The sequence below is a fragment of the Limanda limanda genome, chromosome 16, assembly GCF_963576545.1.
Source record: "Limanda limanda chromosome 16, fLimLim1.1, whole genome shotgun sequence".
Classification (NCBI taxonomy): domain Eukaryota; kingdom Metazoa; phylum Chordata; class Actinopteri; order Pleuronectiformes; family Pleuronectidae; genus Limanda; species Limanda limanda.
In genome coordinates this window covers 24,467,149-24,484,656 of record NC_083651.1, presented here as the reverse complement: position 1 = coordinate 24,484,656, position 17,508 = coordinate 24,467,149, and positions in this window count along the sequence as shown.

Sequence of the window (17,508 nt, the reverse complement as noted above, 5' to 3'; positions counted from 1 at the left end):
TCACTTTTACTTTTATAAATGCCTAAAGAATTGATACATTTGGAGCTGCTCACACTGTTGAAATGTTCAGTCACAAGGGTTACATTTGGGGCCTACATTACAAAACAAGTTCAATTGTATGCAAAATGAAATCTGGCCATCCTGGATAACCTGTACTGCAAAGCTGTTTATCCCTTTTCACAGGTATATTCATGTAGAGGAGGAGTTAATAATAAGAAACTTCAATGACAGAGAATGCATTTTAATTGATTATAGACAAACTCTATAACTGCAAAGAATCATATCTATTGGAATTGAATATGATTGTGCTTTTTTAAAGGGGACAGTATGTTTAAGTCTCACCTGTGTTGTTTTTTGTATTTTCATATATTTATATAAAGTTTAATAAACACTTTTAAATTGTATATATATATAAGCAATATATAGTGTACACAAAATGATTATGTAACCAGAAACCGTCATGACTATTTGATGAGGTTAAAAAAACCAGATTTGTGATGAGCTCTGTCATATTCACTCTTAACCATGGGAAATTTTAAACAGCTGGATGGCCTTTTTTTAATAAAGATATCAGAGGGTTTAGTTTTGATTCCAATTGTCATCACCTAGCCGCCTTGTGTTATTCTGAGCAGCAGTGATAAAATGTTGTGTTAATAATCTGTTATTGTGAACTGCGCCGCAACAGTTTAATGGCTCACCATTAGTTACCATGGTGATTCACCCTGCTGTTAACCAGGTTTGTATCTCTGAAAATCCAGTTAACCCTGAGTTAAACCTGAATTTACCTCGATGACCACAAATCCTGCATCATGTTTCAGTCCCCTATTGGCTTGGTGTGACAACATCAACGTGTTTCTCCATACTTAGCCAGTAGATGGGGCTCTTCATCCGTTTAACTCATTAGTCTTGCATTATCTGAGTTCATTTCTTGCTCCCTCAGGTGTATGCCTGGCGGGGTTTTTTCACTTTAATGAAAGGAATGTAACAGGGGTACCATACATGCCAGGGAGCAGGGTTCCACCTCAGCCTGCCGTGTTGGCTTATTCGTAAAGAGAATGTAAAAAAGTAATTGAAATGTACCATGTGACTCAGCTGACTATAAAACATCTATATAAAATAAAAGTGTCTGTTTGTTCAACAGTTCTTATTTCTCCTCCTCTGAAGGTATGGACTTAAATCCAGTGCTCCCATTTCTTATCCTCAATGCTTCTGTAAGTGGGAATTTGTAAATGATGTTAAATGTTTCACAAGTAGCTGTTAATGTGTACTAAATGTGTCTTACAGAGTGGATACCTCCTCAAATATACCCATTGTGATGTTGTTACTTTGGATCAGCCTTGTCTAGGCTTCCTGGTGGATGTATAGAAATGTCAAGTGCACATTGACACTGCACATAGAATACAACAAGCCACTCCAACGCATTAGGCTCTATTCTTAAGCTTCATCTACACAGTGACACAGTTCTCTGGACAATATGGCTTTTGTACAGATGTAACAATCACCAACACAGGTCCATTCTGTTTTCACCACATGTCAACATCAGCAGGTTTCATTCAGGCGCGCATCTCAATAGGAGTGAAATTATATCACTATGTAGATTGGATGGATTTAGGCAGTGACACAGAGAGTATCCAAAAATGTAACAATCAATGCATGTTGGCTGTCAAATGAATGCAGCTAAGCAAAAGTTCTGATTTCCCCCCGAGAATGTAGATGTGCTTACCAAAGTTGAATAAGATTCTTTACAATTAAGTACAGATCTGACTAAAAAAGCAACAAAACTATAATCACAGTGAGAGCTAATTCTACTGCAGCATAAGATAACGCAAACAAATAGACAAAGGAAAAAGAAGAGAGCAGCTTGAACACGTATTGAGGTGGAACACAGTTGGTATTCAGAATGTTTGAGGTTGAGCAGCAGTTGGTTTTACATTTTCACTACGATCTGAAAACAGCAATGTTAGGGTGCAGAGATCAAAAAAATAAACCTGTGGGACGAACAGCTGAACGGTGAGCTGAGAATCACTACTGTTAGGCCAATAAAGCTTAGGGGGGGCTACAGGGTATAGTTATTATACCCCAGAGAGTCCTTTTCACATGTCAGAATGATTTCACCCTGACACATTGTTTAATGAAACCGTCGATGTGTAAAAAAAAATGTAAATACACTCAGTTTCCTCTATATTTAGATATTATACTGAGAGAAATCATGCAATCCCTTAAAATGACTTGTGTTCAGCAAAAACCGTCTGCTGAAGGAGGTTGTCTGCAATTACACAGCATTTTATCTTGATGAGCACTCCAAGTGCTTGACAGTACAGTACCCATTCACACATATGCATACAGCGCATCTATGTGCAACACTTTCTCTATCATACTGATATCATTCTCTCAATTACTCGAACACTGCCGGCACAGCTGGCAGGGGATTTTTGTGTTCCAGTATCTTGCCCAAAGGACCCTTAGAATGCAGAATGAGGAAGACAGGGATCCAACCAACAGTTCAAACAGTTACCAAACGGTAACCTGGTTATGATGTAATAATCAAAGATACATTATTTTTTCACATAAAGCCTCTATCATAGTGAGTCCTTACATATATCAATGTGCTATACTGTTTCTCTACATCAGTGCCCCGGAGGAGTGGATTAAAAATGTATTGTACTTTTTAATCTCTGTTCTGCAATGCAGGAGAAAAACAAGGCTAGCGTGTTTTCTCAGGGACAACAGTAAGGAAAGCTCTTCAGTGTAAATAGTGTAATTACATGTCTTCCTTTTGGGTGGGTGGGAAGGTAAATTGGTATAATCAAGGCTGCAGTTGAGCCTCTGGCATTGATGTTGGAATGAATTAGGAGAGGACCTTGCTGACATTTTGCCCCCTGGGTATTTAATGAATACATACTTCTCCCTCAAATCACATCCTGCTGATAGAGTGGAGAGCCAGTCCTATGACTGTACTGTACAACTCACACTGGGAAATGAGTAGTGCAGGAAAGGTCACTTTGGAAACATGTCCAGACATCCAACATGGGTCCTAACCCACCACTGGAATAAACAACTCTGTGTATTAAACAGTATGTTTTTATTCCTCACTTTCATACAACAAAAATGTTTACTATTTATATTTCCTATCTTAAATGTCTTTCCGTTCTATACACTAAGCCAGTAAAACTGTAATTCTGTTTATTTGAAAAAAAAAATTGTCAACAATACAAATAAATAGCAGCCATTGGTAAAATCCAACATTTCTCCAGTGCTGTCATCATTGCATTCATGTATGTTATTAAAAGACATAAATATACCTGACAAGGGTAGTCTGCAGTATTGCAGCTCTGTGAGGAAGTACATGATGATTTGTGACAAATGTCAGAGAAACAACATGCTCTCAATGACAATGACAGCCTGTTTAGCAGGTATACTGTTGTTTACCCTCTATGTTAGTTTACCATGATAACATGCTGCTATTGGCAAATAGGCACTAAACACAAATCACAAAAAATTTACTGGATTATACTGCAAGTGCCAACAGTTTTTACCCGGCCTAGCAAATCCAGTTTTTCTCATTGTCTACCTGCAACATGGAATAACATACTGAATAATCTGTATATATATGTATCTATATCTATATCTATATTTGTATGTTTATATGTGTGTGTGTGTGTGTGTATGTATATGAGTGTGTGTGTGTATACATGTGCGTGTTTGTGTGTGTGTGTCTTTGTACAGTAATCTTATTTGATTCATTGGCTTTAAATTAAATGCTACCTACCGTATTTATTCCTAAATCTTGCTCTTTCTTTGCTATTTGGCACTTTTCTTCTGTCTTCTTTGTTTTTTAGAAAGTTTTGTTTATTTTCTGTACTCTGTTAATGTTAATGAGGCCCCTACCTCAAGTTAAAATAAAGGTTGAATGAATGAAAAAAAGAAAAGAAAATCATTATCAGATTCAATGTAGGCTTTTGGACAAATAGAAATGTTGTCTTGTTACTTGGGGGTAAACATTTTAAACTGACACTGATACGAATGTCCACAATCCCATATCCCAATACAGAATGACAGAACCCTGATACCCCAACACCAACTTACTGTTGGCCCTGCTGTACTTGTAGCTGTTAATACTCATATTACTCCTACATTAATGTAACAAAACTAATTTTTCAAGTAAATTATGAACGTCTCATTATATTTATAATTAGATTAAGCTGTATATTTAGTACATCTATAGTCTTTCAAATGAATAGATCATATGCAGACTTTGATCCAAATGTGAACGAATAATCACACTAGTGGTAAATTATTAGCTCAAGATAAATAATAACCATGAGAGTGCAGACTACTCCACACACATTCAAGTTAAAACTCAACAGTCACAGGAGTTAATGACTGGAGACCATTACGTTTTGCATATAAATCAACATTAATATGTAAGTAGATGTTGATGTTTTGTCACTAAACACATTTTATCCTCTAGAGTTTTGGGCTGCCTGTCACACATTAAATGACAAGGTCAAAAAGCTCTCAATGTTTTCCCCTTCATCTGATTTTCAAATGCAAACCTTGTGATTGCGCTACAAAAATCAGCAAATCATAAAAGTCAGCATGCTTCATCTTCTTGGAAACAGGGGTTTCCATAACAGAGTTGAAGTCAATCCATCTAATAATTTGACGAGATATGTTTTCTCTGGACCAGTGTGGTGGAACAAATCAACTAACGGACCAACATAGCCATACCTTGAGTGACAATGTGGATGGTGAATAAGACAGGTACCATTACACAATCTGAAAGTTGAGAATAATTAGTATGCACAGACGCTAACATAAAAACAAACATTACAATAACTGCAAACATTAACCAGTAAATATATGTGTTTTATAACAACACCTAATACCACTGCCCTGTAATGGTTACAAATTATTGAGGTATACTGAAATGTTCAGAAAAAAATATCCACCGTTTCTCACGAAGCCATCTAAATCAGGACATTATCTGAAAGGTTTTAAATTGATCTGATGAACATGGAAATATTATGCATCCTTCTCTGCTTCTATTCCATAAATAGTCCTTGGCTGAGATATTTTTAGCACAAAGCTATTTTTTATGCATCCTTGATGTTGCAAAGCCTCCAACTCTCTGTAATGCTGTTACCATTCTGTCGTTCCCAGCCTCTAATCTGATTCTGCAGCAAAAATGTTATGTAGCAGTCAAGTTAAATCTTTGATGAGGTGCTATTTATTGCAGATTTGGTTTTTTAAATGTAACTTTTATTTATTCAGGGAATGATTTAGCAAGTCACTAGCTCCATTCTGCTGAACATTTAAATCAGACCTAAAGATATATTGTGTTATGTTGTGATAGGTTCAGTGTGAGTTGTTCACATCAGCCATTTGCAGCCAACACGGCTCTTATAAAGCCATTGCATGCTAAGTGCTAGCACCAACACACAGCGGACAGTGAGGTAGCCTGTGAACATAGAAGAGTATTTTGTTGTTGCCAAAGTGCCAAATGCATGTTGGTGAGGACCAACACAGAGCTAAAGGGAGACTGCATATTGGACATTAAATATCATCTAGCTAGAAACACAACTCCAAAAAATTGCTAATTTATGTAAGCTTCCTCATTGTAAAAATGGGCAACTTTTTGAGAAAATGTTTGCAGTAATACAATAGCAAGCATGTAAGCATATGTCAGAAATTAATAAATTAATAATGTTGCATTGGGAGAGTAAACATAGCATTTGAATGTTTCACCACATGCAATTATATTACAAAAACCTAATAAATCAACTCTCCTTTTAGCTCTTATTTGGTCTCCACCAACATTTAAGAAAAAACATCTGGGTATTTATCTTTGATGAATGCTTTATTCAAGTTGCCAATTGGGCTTGGGCAGTAGAATACTGTCAGTTAATCTGAGTTGTTTGATAAACCAAGATTAAAAGGACTTTATAAATACTGTACATTTACATACAAAGCAATTGACTAATAAAGGCCAATAAATCTCCATGGTTAATCTCATCTCAATCTCATCAATTTATTCTATGTTCATTTCAAAAGTATTGATCACTCCACCTTCAGTGACTCCTCTACAATGGCTTCTGAATGAGAACATTAGCCACTTTTTTGCCCACATTTTCCTGACAAGTATGGCCCTTCGTGTCAAAACAGTTCTTTAACCTTAAGGCTACTGCTGACCCCATTTATTCGGCTGCACAATGCCCTTGTCTAGTCTCCCGATCGAATGCATTAGACTATCTGCTTCAATGAACATATAATAAGACATATATGCAGCAACAGACAATGGTTATCCCCTTGCCCTGAGCAACACTACATGCACTCCTGTTTGCAGGCTTTCTTTTCTACATCAAGGTGAGGTTATAGCTATGTTTCCACAATAATACTTTTTAAATGTTTTCTACTCTTCAATAAATCAATTGACTCCAAGGTATTGTCGCATGCTGAGGAGACGATTGAGGTTGAATGATGTAAGTTGTTGTAGGTCACACAGTATTAACAGAGGTGAATCTAGGTGACTAGACATAGCATTATTTTTCAAACTGATCGCCATATTAGTGTAGCGGTTACACTTGTGTGTCTGTTTGGTCATGTTTTAGTCATGAGGGATAGGGCCTAGTTGTTCACTTTATTTTTTTCACATTTTCCCACATGCTGCAGCTCTCTTTTTAGCCACATCTCTTGTTAACTCTTTCTGCTGTAGTTTTCTAATGAGCTAAGAAGCTGCAGCACTATGATCAGTCTAAGAAACAGTCTGGTACAATGGCCGCCACTTATTTTATAATGCCATACATGATGTCGGTTTTGGTTAAACTGAAATGTTTGGTCCACAGTTTGCATCCATACCATCATCAGGTGTGAGTTCTAACACTAGCCTCACACATGAATCAGACCCCCCCCCCAGATGTGACCCAAATCTGATCACGCAACAATCACATTGAATCTGATCTTTTCAAATCAGATCTGGCGTCCAGCGTAAAACAAACATGGAAGACAGCATGACGGAGGTAGTCAGTGGCGGGACAGTGAGGTTTTACACCTTTATAAGTACTTTGCGTGACACATCTGTGCAAGCAAAACTTGAGGGGTTGTATTGTCTGTGTCTGTGTTTGAAAGCATATCAAAAGGAAAAAGTAAATTCACTCACTATTCACTCACCACTATATCGATTGAGGGATGGGTGAATGCTTTGAGTCCACAAAACACTTTTTGAGTCTCAGGGAAAAACAGTGTTGCAGCCAAATCCAAAATATTCTAAGTAAATGGTGACCAAACAGAAAGAAAACATAACATGCATCCATACTGCTCCTGTGGTGTCATCTAAGTGTTCGCAAGCCCCAAAATTCATATTCGACTCGAAACAAGGTCATTTACAAGTTGCCAATTGGGTTTGGGCAGTAGCATACAGTCAGTCAATCTGAGTTGTTTGTTAAACCAAGATTATAAGGACTTTATAAATACTGTACATTTACATACAAAGCAATTGGCTAATAAAGGCCGATAAATCACCATGGTAAATCTCTTAAAACATATTATATGTTAATTTCAATACTTTTGAATGAATATAGAATAAGTCATTTACAGCCTGAAATGTCCTCTGATATCCTCCTCGGAGGCACGTTCATGTACGTGGGGACACACCGGAAAACTGCACACACTCACACTGAAGGGCACTCGCGGGTGACCGTTCATATTGTCCTGCTATGTCCGCTAGCATCTCCACTTCCATTTGCTTAGCTCTAGGATTAAAACACGGTGTAAAATATACCGTTTCGAGTCGAATTTGAATGTCGCACCACACGAGCAGTATGGAGCTATGTTGTGTTTTTTTTCTGTTGTTTTATTACGTCTGAAGCAGAGGTCACTTTGGCTGCAACAGTCACTACGTTTACATGATGGCATAAACCCGATTTCGGCTGAAGCCCGGTTTCTCTATCCATGGGGGGTTAACTGCTCTATCTCAGGGTACATGGCACTGAGAAATCCGACTCTTGTCCGAAAGCATTTCATACCCCGCTACGATAGGTGGCGCTGTTTTCATTACAGCTAGTGGTGATACAGCCATTTCCGCTTGACCTCGTCACCACTAACAACAGCCTTCAACTCAGCATGCGAGAAAGATGACGAACGGAGAGCAAGGTGAAGCTACGTCCCTCTACATGATGTTGTGCATGTTTACTCTAGGAGTACTGCGAATGCGAACGGCGCATTTGATTGGAATGGTTTGTTTGTGCCGGCCAGCCGGCCGGCACCGGGCAGCGACATTTTATCTAACTGTCGACTTCCGGGTCACGGCCAGGGAGGGAGGGAGGGGGAGGGAGGGGGGAAGGATCTCAAGCATGCGCAAAGACGTCATCTCCAGTTGTTGTCTAGCTTCCAGAGTTACATGCGCGCGTTGTCCGAAATACAGCCAAATCCGATCTACTTATCTGGGGCTGGTTATCCGACTTCAGTCAGACACAAGAAATCTAGATTTGTGGAGTTACATGACACTCATATATATGAGTGAATTTTCCTTTTTCTGTGAACTATCCCTATAACTCACACCTGTGGCCTCCATGTTTATAACCGACTTCTTCTCCTTGTTTACTTTTGTACATAGCTTCCTGCGTGTGACTTCTTGTTGATCTTCTGTGCATGCGAGTGACATCAGGGCCATGACGAGTTCACGTTGGAGTCTGATATTGGCCACATTTTAAAAGATAATGTGAACAGCTACACAAAAAAATTGGATCTTGAATAAATCTACCATCACTTGTAGTGTGAACTGTGCTTCAATATATCATTTATTAGTTTACTTTAAACTATTTTAAAGTATGTAAAAGTCTATTCAATAAAGTTACTATTTTTATACCATCACTTGCTCTTTTGTCTACATGAGTCAGACATTCATCTGCTGTAATGAGTGAATTTCGCTGCTGTGGAATCGATAAAGTGTATCATATCTTATCTTAAAGTCTATAAATGACAAAATTCAAAAATTGTGAGCTGACTCACTCGTATATTTCTAAAAGTATAAGCTGCAATTGTTTTTTTTTGGAAATCAGATGATTAAGCTGTTGACCTGATCTGTGTATTTGATGCTAGAGCTGGCTTTCTTGAAACAGCTCCTTCTGTCAATTGCCCACTGGTTGTTGATATGTGATACAGGACGTGCTGATCTGAAGTATCTCATCAACTTCTCATCAGTCAAGTGTGACAAATTAAGCAAATTAAACTGAAGTGAACTACCTGACACTGACCAGGATGAGTAGGAACTGACTTGGTTAACTTTGTTTTTATTAGACTGGGCCAATTGGGATCTAGCTGAATTGAATGCAGCCTTCTTACTATGAAGGCACAAATAGCCTCCACTCATGTCCACTGTTCCATCCAAGCACACTTGAGGCAAATGCTTTCAGAAACCAAAAGGACTTAAATAAATTATGTATACAGGTTTTCTCTGCTAGTGTCATCTTAGCCTACTTTCTTTAGTTATTTGGGGGGAGGCGCAGTTACTTGTTGCTCTCCATGATATCTCGCAGGTCATACATTATACATGGAGCTATTCTGAATTTTGCATGCATACAATATGGCATTCAGTTAATCGTCACAGACACACTACGGTGCTCTGTGAAGCCAAGGAATAGCCTCAATATTCTTATTTCTTTGTGTCCACGAAACAGAAACTGCATCTACAATCGTAGTGATTTGTAAACGTTTTCTCACAGACACACACACACACAGACACACACACACAGACACACAGAGAGACAGACACACACCCACACACACACACACACACACACACACACACACACACACACAGAGTCAAAATCCATCAGCCTGACGTTTAAGCGTGCAGGTCAGAGCCGAGCATCCTCACCGTGCCAGTGGCTGTGCGTATCCACGGAGACAGATGTGGGCAGAGGCAGGAGAAGAGCATATTCACGTTCACAGACCAACTAAGAGCCGCGACTGCACAAACTGGGTCAGGGCTGCCGGAGCCATTCTTACAGAGGGAGGAAGACAGCCACGGAGGGGGGTGCAGACGTCACAGGCCCCACATGGATCCAAGCATCCAGCCGCAGTCGCATCCTCTGTCTGCAGCTGCTCAGGTTCCGGACGCGATGAATTCCACAGAGACTCCGATGGGAGCAAATCCACGAGCTTCTCACTTCCACACACGACGCCAGCTTTCTTCTACGAGAACACGACCTCGTCTGCACGAAGCACCGCCGCCTCGCCTCGGTGGAAAACTGGTCTACTCCTACTCCTCCTCCTCCTCCTCTTCCTCTCTCTGCCCAATTCACTGCTTTATCGCTCTATTTCTGTCTTTCTCTGACGCTCACCCATGTTTCCACTTCACTGCTCTCTCTCTCTCTCTCTCTCTCTCTCTCTCTCTCTCTCTCCTCTCTCTCTCAGCTGTGTCTCAGTGCTGCCCAGAGGATGCTGAACATGTGTTGAGTATGGGGGTTGGGACTGCTGACTTCATAGGTGGCACGCTGACTTTCCTCACTGGCAGGTTTAGGTCGACTGGCAGCGTGCGCTCACGTAGAAGCGTCTCACTGGCAGTTGCTTCAGATTAAATCTTCGGCTTGTCAATGCTCCTAATTCTGATTCAAACATCAGAGCTGTCATAAATGAGATTAAATGCTGGGATTAACTGCCACACCGCGCTTGCTCACAGGAAATCCAATTCAGTTGTATCCGTATGGCAAATCGCATGCACAACATATATTATATAAAGGCATATAGCAAGACCTTATCACTTTATTGAGGAACCCCACAACGAGCAGCTCCAAACCTCGTTCAGAACCAGACTCCATCTGCCTCACCCGGTTGGGACGAGAGGGAGAGGTGGGCTGGACTAATGGGAGAGAAAGGGGGGGGAGATACTAGGAACAGTTGTGTAACTGTCAAATTAGCTCTGTCACGCTGATTGTTATCATGAATATAAGAGTGATATTTATGTGTGATTAGCAGTGCTTGCTCATTGTGCTTGCTCATTGTGGGAGCTGTTGGGTTTATCTATAAACATTTTTAAAAGGCAGGGTCTTGACCTTCTATGTTAAGTGCTTTGAGATAACATTTATTGTGATTTGACGCTATACGAAATAAAATTGAATTGAATTAACACTAATAGTAGTTGTTGTCGTTGTTGCGTACTGTCAGATCTGGTTCCTGCAGAGATGCAGAATGAGCAAGAGAGATAAAAAGAGAGAGAAAGAGAGAGTAGAGAGAGAGATCCATTGAGTACTACAGTAAAGAAAGAGAAGGAGGAGGGGATGTGATTAAATTCACTGTCATTTAACTAAACGGCCCCACAAGACTGACAGAGGGGAAAAACAAACCCTACAGGCTCCGAACAGATACGCAGCACAAGAGTGTTTTTGTTTCCCCTCTGCACTGCTGCATCCTTCTCCAATGACAAGAGATGCATTTCTCCACATTATATGACAGTGCGGAGGGGAAGTAGAAGATGTGGGAGGCACAGAGTGTGTAGGGAAAAATGGACAGCCAGAGAGCGAGGGGGAGAATTGAGAAAGGGAGGGATGGGGAGAACAGAGAAAGCAACAAGAAAGAGTGGGAGAGAGAACATAGAGCTTTGGAATATTTATAGTAGGCTGATAGAAAGAAATAAGCTCCTCTATTTCTGTGCTGTGACACACGGTCACATCTCGGATGATAGGCTGTCAGGCGAAGTCATATCAAAGGGATGCTATGGTGCTTCTGCTGCAAGGGTGCACACACACTGCAGCCGCAGCATGCAGGAAGATGCATGTCTTTATTTCAAGCAGATTCCACCCACAATAAAATGGATCTTGGTTATAGGCTTCAGTGGGAAGTATCTCTGAAATGGATGTTGATTCAGGGATGTGCTGTAGAAGAATCCCTTCATCAAGGGAACGTTGACCTTGTGACAGTCATAAGAGCCATTCAAATGAGTCGCATAAACAATCGGGTCATTTGGGAGGCAGAGGAAGGGGATTTTTGTGAAATGTGAATTTAGTTGGATGTCTTTTTAGTCGTCTTCTTCCTGGTATGCGAGGTGTGTCTGTTGTCAAAACGGGCCTCTTTTCTTTGCTTGCTGGGGTAAAATGAGTTGAGTCTAAATTGATTTTATATGCAAGACATGTGATCATGCTAAAAATGTGCTTGCATTCAATTGTGTGTGTGTGGAGACAAGACCAGGATACCTCTGGGCTTATGCTGTGACCTAGATTGGGCCTTGATGCTCCCAAGCCTGGCAGGCTGAGTGTGTGTGTCTGTCTCTGTGTGTGTGTGTGTGTGTGTGTGTGTGTGTGTGTGTGTGTGTGTGTGTGTGTGTGTGTGTGTGTGTGTGTGTGTGCGCATGTGTGTGTGTGCGCATGTGTGTTTGTACCATCCATAGAGTAAATTTGTGAGCATGAAGCTCAAGATACAAAAGAGAGAGAAAGACAGCGGAGAGGAGATAGAATTGATGTATATGTGTCTGTGTGTGTGTTTGTGTCGGTGCGTGTGTCGGCGTGTGTGCGTGCACGCATGTATGTACGCATGAAATGAAGCTGCATTGAAGCCTGCTGCATTGCTTGTGTGACTAAGAGCCTCAGCTGGATGGCAAACAACGTGAATGTTCATGCAGTAAGAGCTTATCCATAGAAGCGTGCACACATTGATGAAAAATTACACAGCTTCTGCCTCACAGGGCAACCTTATGCAACGTCAAATGCTGCAAAATAAATAGTTACACAACATAACAAAAGGACCATAAATTAGAAGAAAATTGTGATTCAGGCTACCTTGGCTTGTCGTCAATGCATAGCAGCTATTACCTGTGTATGCAGAAGAGACAGTTCTTGCCAGTGGAATCATTACATTTCTTCACATATGGCTTTAGATATCATATGATACATCATATGATGCATTTTATGGCTTTTAAAACGTACCCCGACCGTGCCATTATGCTGCATTATATATTCCAAGTTATTATTACCTAATGACTGAAATCCATACATCCTGTCTCCATGAATGTGCTGCTATTTAATGTATTACTCTGCCCTTATGTAAGGAATGAGTGGAATCATCTCGCCCCAGTTAATTCCTGACTTGTCCTCTGGCCAAATACGCCTCTTTATTATTAAATGGTTAATCCTGTGCATCACAGCCTGACACTGTGTAAGAAATTGACAAGAAAACATTAGTTTCATATATTTTGTTGTGGTTAACAGCACAAATGATACAAAATGTAACATGTTTATCAAAGGATAAATGTTATTCCTGGATATTTCTAGAACATTCTGCCCATCACTTGTGATAAAAATAGCTGTTTCACACACACACTGTCATGCATGGTGAGGCTGATAGAGGAAGACTCACCAGTAAACACAAGCATCCAATTTTCTCAAAACAGGAAATAGCAAATATGCACGTGTGCATGCAGACGTATGTGCGCACACACACACGCACACACAAAAAATAGAGAAGATAGAGAAGAAATTCAGCAACCAGAATCTCATCTTTCACTTTCAGCATTATTGTAGGTACTCAAGAAAATAGTAACAGGAACATTTCAACTGATATTATCTATGATCAATATTTATTTACTCTAATATTTCCAGTGAAAAAATGTATCAGACACGACTGCTTGTCAACATTACAACAGTGGAGTTTTCATCTTTGAGCTATTTAAGGGAATCACATTGATCAATGCCATCAACAGATTCAAGTTAAAACTGACACGGAGCAGTACACAATCAAATGAACATTACACCATGAACAGTTTAACTAACCATTTGCCAAACACTTTGTTTGTTTCCCCATTCTGAAGTGGTGAGCCCAGACGAGTAGTGAGAATGAGTTTGGAGTTTTGTGAGTCCAACATATGCTGCAGGCATTGTTTGCTTGGCTAAGCAACTACTGCAGTATCCTGGCATGACTTCCAAAGCCGAAGAGCACAGTGTGAGCCAACTACATTATTCTGTGGGAATTACGGTTAAAGTAGACCCTCAGCAGCAGTATCATTAAAGGATCAGAAATGTTACGTTATGTTAAAACAACTTTATGTAGTATATTTCGGAGGCTAACTAACAATACAAAAAAACGCTGCTCCTTAGATTTCATATTTTCTACATGAATCATCAGCTGCTGAGCATGCCTGGAGCATGCAGCTTTAGCATCAGTAGTATTATATTAGCATAATATCATGTATGTAGACATGAAATGCATTTGAAGACCTGGCTTTCTTTAAAGTCAGCTGGGAACCTTTAAAGACAATTGAGTACTGGGTTATCAGCCAAGTCGCAGTCATGTTGTTGGTAAATTAGCTTATGCTAGTGTAACGGGGTAAATATTTTAATTGTTAAAATCCTGTTCAACTTGGAACTGCAGTCATTGTTTTTTGTGTATTTCTTTTATTTTGCCGTGTTTATTTTATTTTGAAGGGCCACAACAGGAACTTCCGGGGATTAGTGGGGATTAGCGGGAGAAAACCTCTTTTTTCCCTCAGATGCAGTTTCCACTACACCGAGTAAGTTGTGTCCCTTCTGTCTGTCAGTGTTTTAGTTAATTATGGTTAATTTAGTGTTTAATAATATGCATTTTTTGTAACTTTTCTTTTATAGATGATTGTGTTCCATTTGTGGTTACAGGTATGTGTGTTTATAGTAGTTTATGGCAAATCTATACGATCACGTGTCAGAGAGATGCAGTTTCCACTACACCGAATGATTGTGTTCCATTTGTGGTTACAGAGAATAAAGTTTAATTGTTCTACCAAGCCTCAGTCATGAGAGATGAGTGAAAAGAGCAGCAGTACAAGCACAGACCGTCACATTGGTGCCGTGACCCGGATAGCATCAATAAGCTCCTCCGACACTGGAAAAAGCTGAAAATACAGAATGGGATTCTGTACAGGCTAAGAAAAGATAACCGGCTGAACAAGAAGCTGTCCCAGTTCATTGTGCCAGATGGCCTTAAGTCTCAGATTCTCCTTGGGCTCCACGACAATGCTGGTCATCAGGGCCGTGCACGAACCCTTTCCCTCGCCAGGGAGAGGTTTTTCTGGATCGGAATGGAAAGAGACATAATTAACCATGTACGTCGATGTGAGAGATGTGTAGTTGGCAAGACCCTTGAACCTGAAGGCCGTGCACCTCTTGAAAGCATTCAGACATCTGAACCAATCGAACTGGTGTGCATTGACTTCTGGACCGCTGAACTGAGTGACAAGAAAACCGTTGATGTTTTGGTCATCACTGACCACTTCTCTAAAATGGCACACGCCTTCCCCTGTCAAAGTCAATCTGCGAAACACGTTGCACGCCGATTGTGGGATGACTTCTTCTGTGTCTATGGCTTTCCCAAGAGGATTCACTCAGATCAAGGTGCCAACTTTGAGAGTAAGCTCCTGAAGGAACTTTTGGAGATGGCAGGGGTGCGGAAGTCTCACACCACACCTTACCACCCGATGGGTAATGGTGTCACAGAACGCTTTAACAGGACTCTCGGGAACATGTTAAGAACTCTTCCCCCAGTAGCAAAAGCCAGATGGCCCCAGGTGTTGCGGACGCTCACTTTTTGCTACAACTGTACGATACATGAGACAACCGGCTTTGCCGCATTTTATCTCACATTCGGACGGGTTCCACGTCTTCCTATCGATATCATGTTCCAGTATGTGTTACAGGATGACAAAGTGATCTGCCAGAATGAGTTTGTCTCTCGGTTGAAGCAGGACTTGTCTGAAGCATCGCGGATGGCTCGGAAACACAGCTTTGATGAGCAAGCACGTCACGCCAGGCTGTATAACCGCAAAGTCAAAGGCTCTCCACTGGCTGTGGGTGATCGAGTTTTGCTGGCCAACCGTGGTGAAAGAGGCAAGAGGAAGCTCGCTGACAAATGGGACTCTACACCATATGATGTTGTGTCGGTGAGGTCAGGAATCAACGTGTACAGGATAAGAGATGCTCTAACTGACAAAGAGAGAGTTGTGCACCGGAACCTCCTTCTCCCAGTTGACTTTCTTACCTTGGATGTGCCTGAAACTCCTGCTTCCCTTATCGACTCAGATGACGGGGATGTGGCATGTGGAACTGGTCAAGGCTCCGAGGAAAGGAACAATGTGGTGGTTACAACCGGACTATGGACTGGCTTATGGACTCACCAGACCCAGATCCTGTCAGTGTAGTTGACTCACCAGAGCCAGATCCTGTCAGTGTGGTTGACTCTCCAGACCCAGATCCTGTCAGTGTAGTTGACTCTCCAGACCCTGTCAGTGTAGTTGACTCACCAGATCCAGACCCTGTCAGTGTAGCTCACTTATCAGATCCAGACCCCGTCAGTGAAGCTCACTTACCTGATCCAAACTCAGTTAGCGTGTCTCAGTTAACTCCAACAGATGATGTTGATGAGAACCCTGCTATTTGCACACAACCTGATAGTGTTCATACAGGCCTTGAGGGTTTAGTTACAAGCAGATATGGGAGACACATTAGACCTCCTAAAAAGCTGATTCATAAGATGTCACACAAGGTTGAGAATACCTTCCCTGTTTCAAATCCTGTTTTTGCATTCTTCCATAGACTATTTGAGGTTTAGACGAGGTTTAAACAAGGATTTTTTTTTCATTCCAGTTTTGTGTTGGTAATGTCCAACTAGTATTTGTATTTTTTGTAAATTTGGAGTATGTAATGTGTATTGCCTTGAGTGTGATGTTCAGGAGATGTAAATGGCATCTTCTACTAGTCTGTTAAAGGTATTGGGCTTGGTACCTCCCTATCCTTTTACGCTCCTTCCAGGAGGATTTGTATCGACTGTATTTGACATCAGTGATTTGGTTTCACTTAAAGTAGCTCCAAATTTTTTTTCCTTTTCTATTGTTGTTTGGATAATGCTTGGGATTTGTCTGGGGTTGAACAGAATTTTAGGGGGGTGTATGTAACGGGGTAAATATGTTAATTGTTAAAATCCTGTTCAACTTGGAACTGCAGTCATTGTTTTTTGTGTATTTCTTTTATTTTGCCGTGTTTATTTTATTTTGAAGGGCCACAACAGGAACTTCCGGGGATTAGTGGGGATTAGCGGGAGAAAACCTCTTTTTTCCCTCAGATGCAGTTTCCACTACACCGAGTAAGTTGTGTCCCTTCTGTCTGTCAGTGTTTTAGTTAATTATGGTTAATTTAGTGTTTAATAATATGCATTTTTTGTAACTTTTCTTTTATAGATGATTGTGTTCCATTTGTGGTTACAGGTATGTGTGTTTATAGTAGTTTATGGCAAATCTATACGATCACGTGTCAGAGAGATGCAGTTTCCACTACACCGAATGATTGTGTTCCATTTGTGGTTACAGAGAATAAAGTTTAATTGTTCTACCAAGCCTCAGTCATGAGAGATGAGTGAAAAGAGCAGCAGTACAAGCACAGACCGTCACACTAGATAGCTACCGCAAATAAAAGCAGATAGCGACAGCTGAAAAAGTCCCTTGTGTGTCTACTGCGTAGATGTTGCCTGTCATGTCACAAGAATTTCACTGCT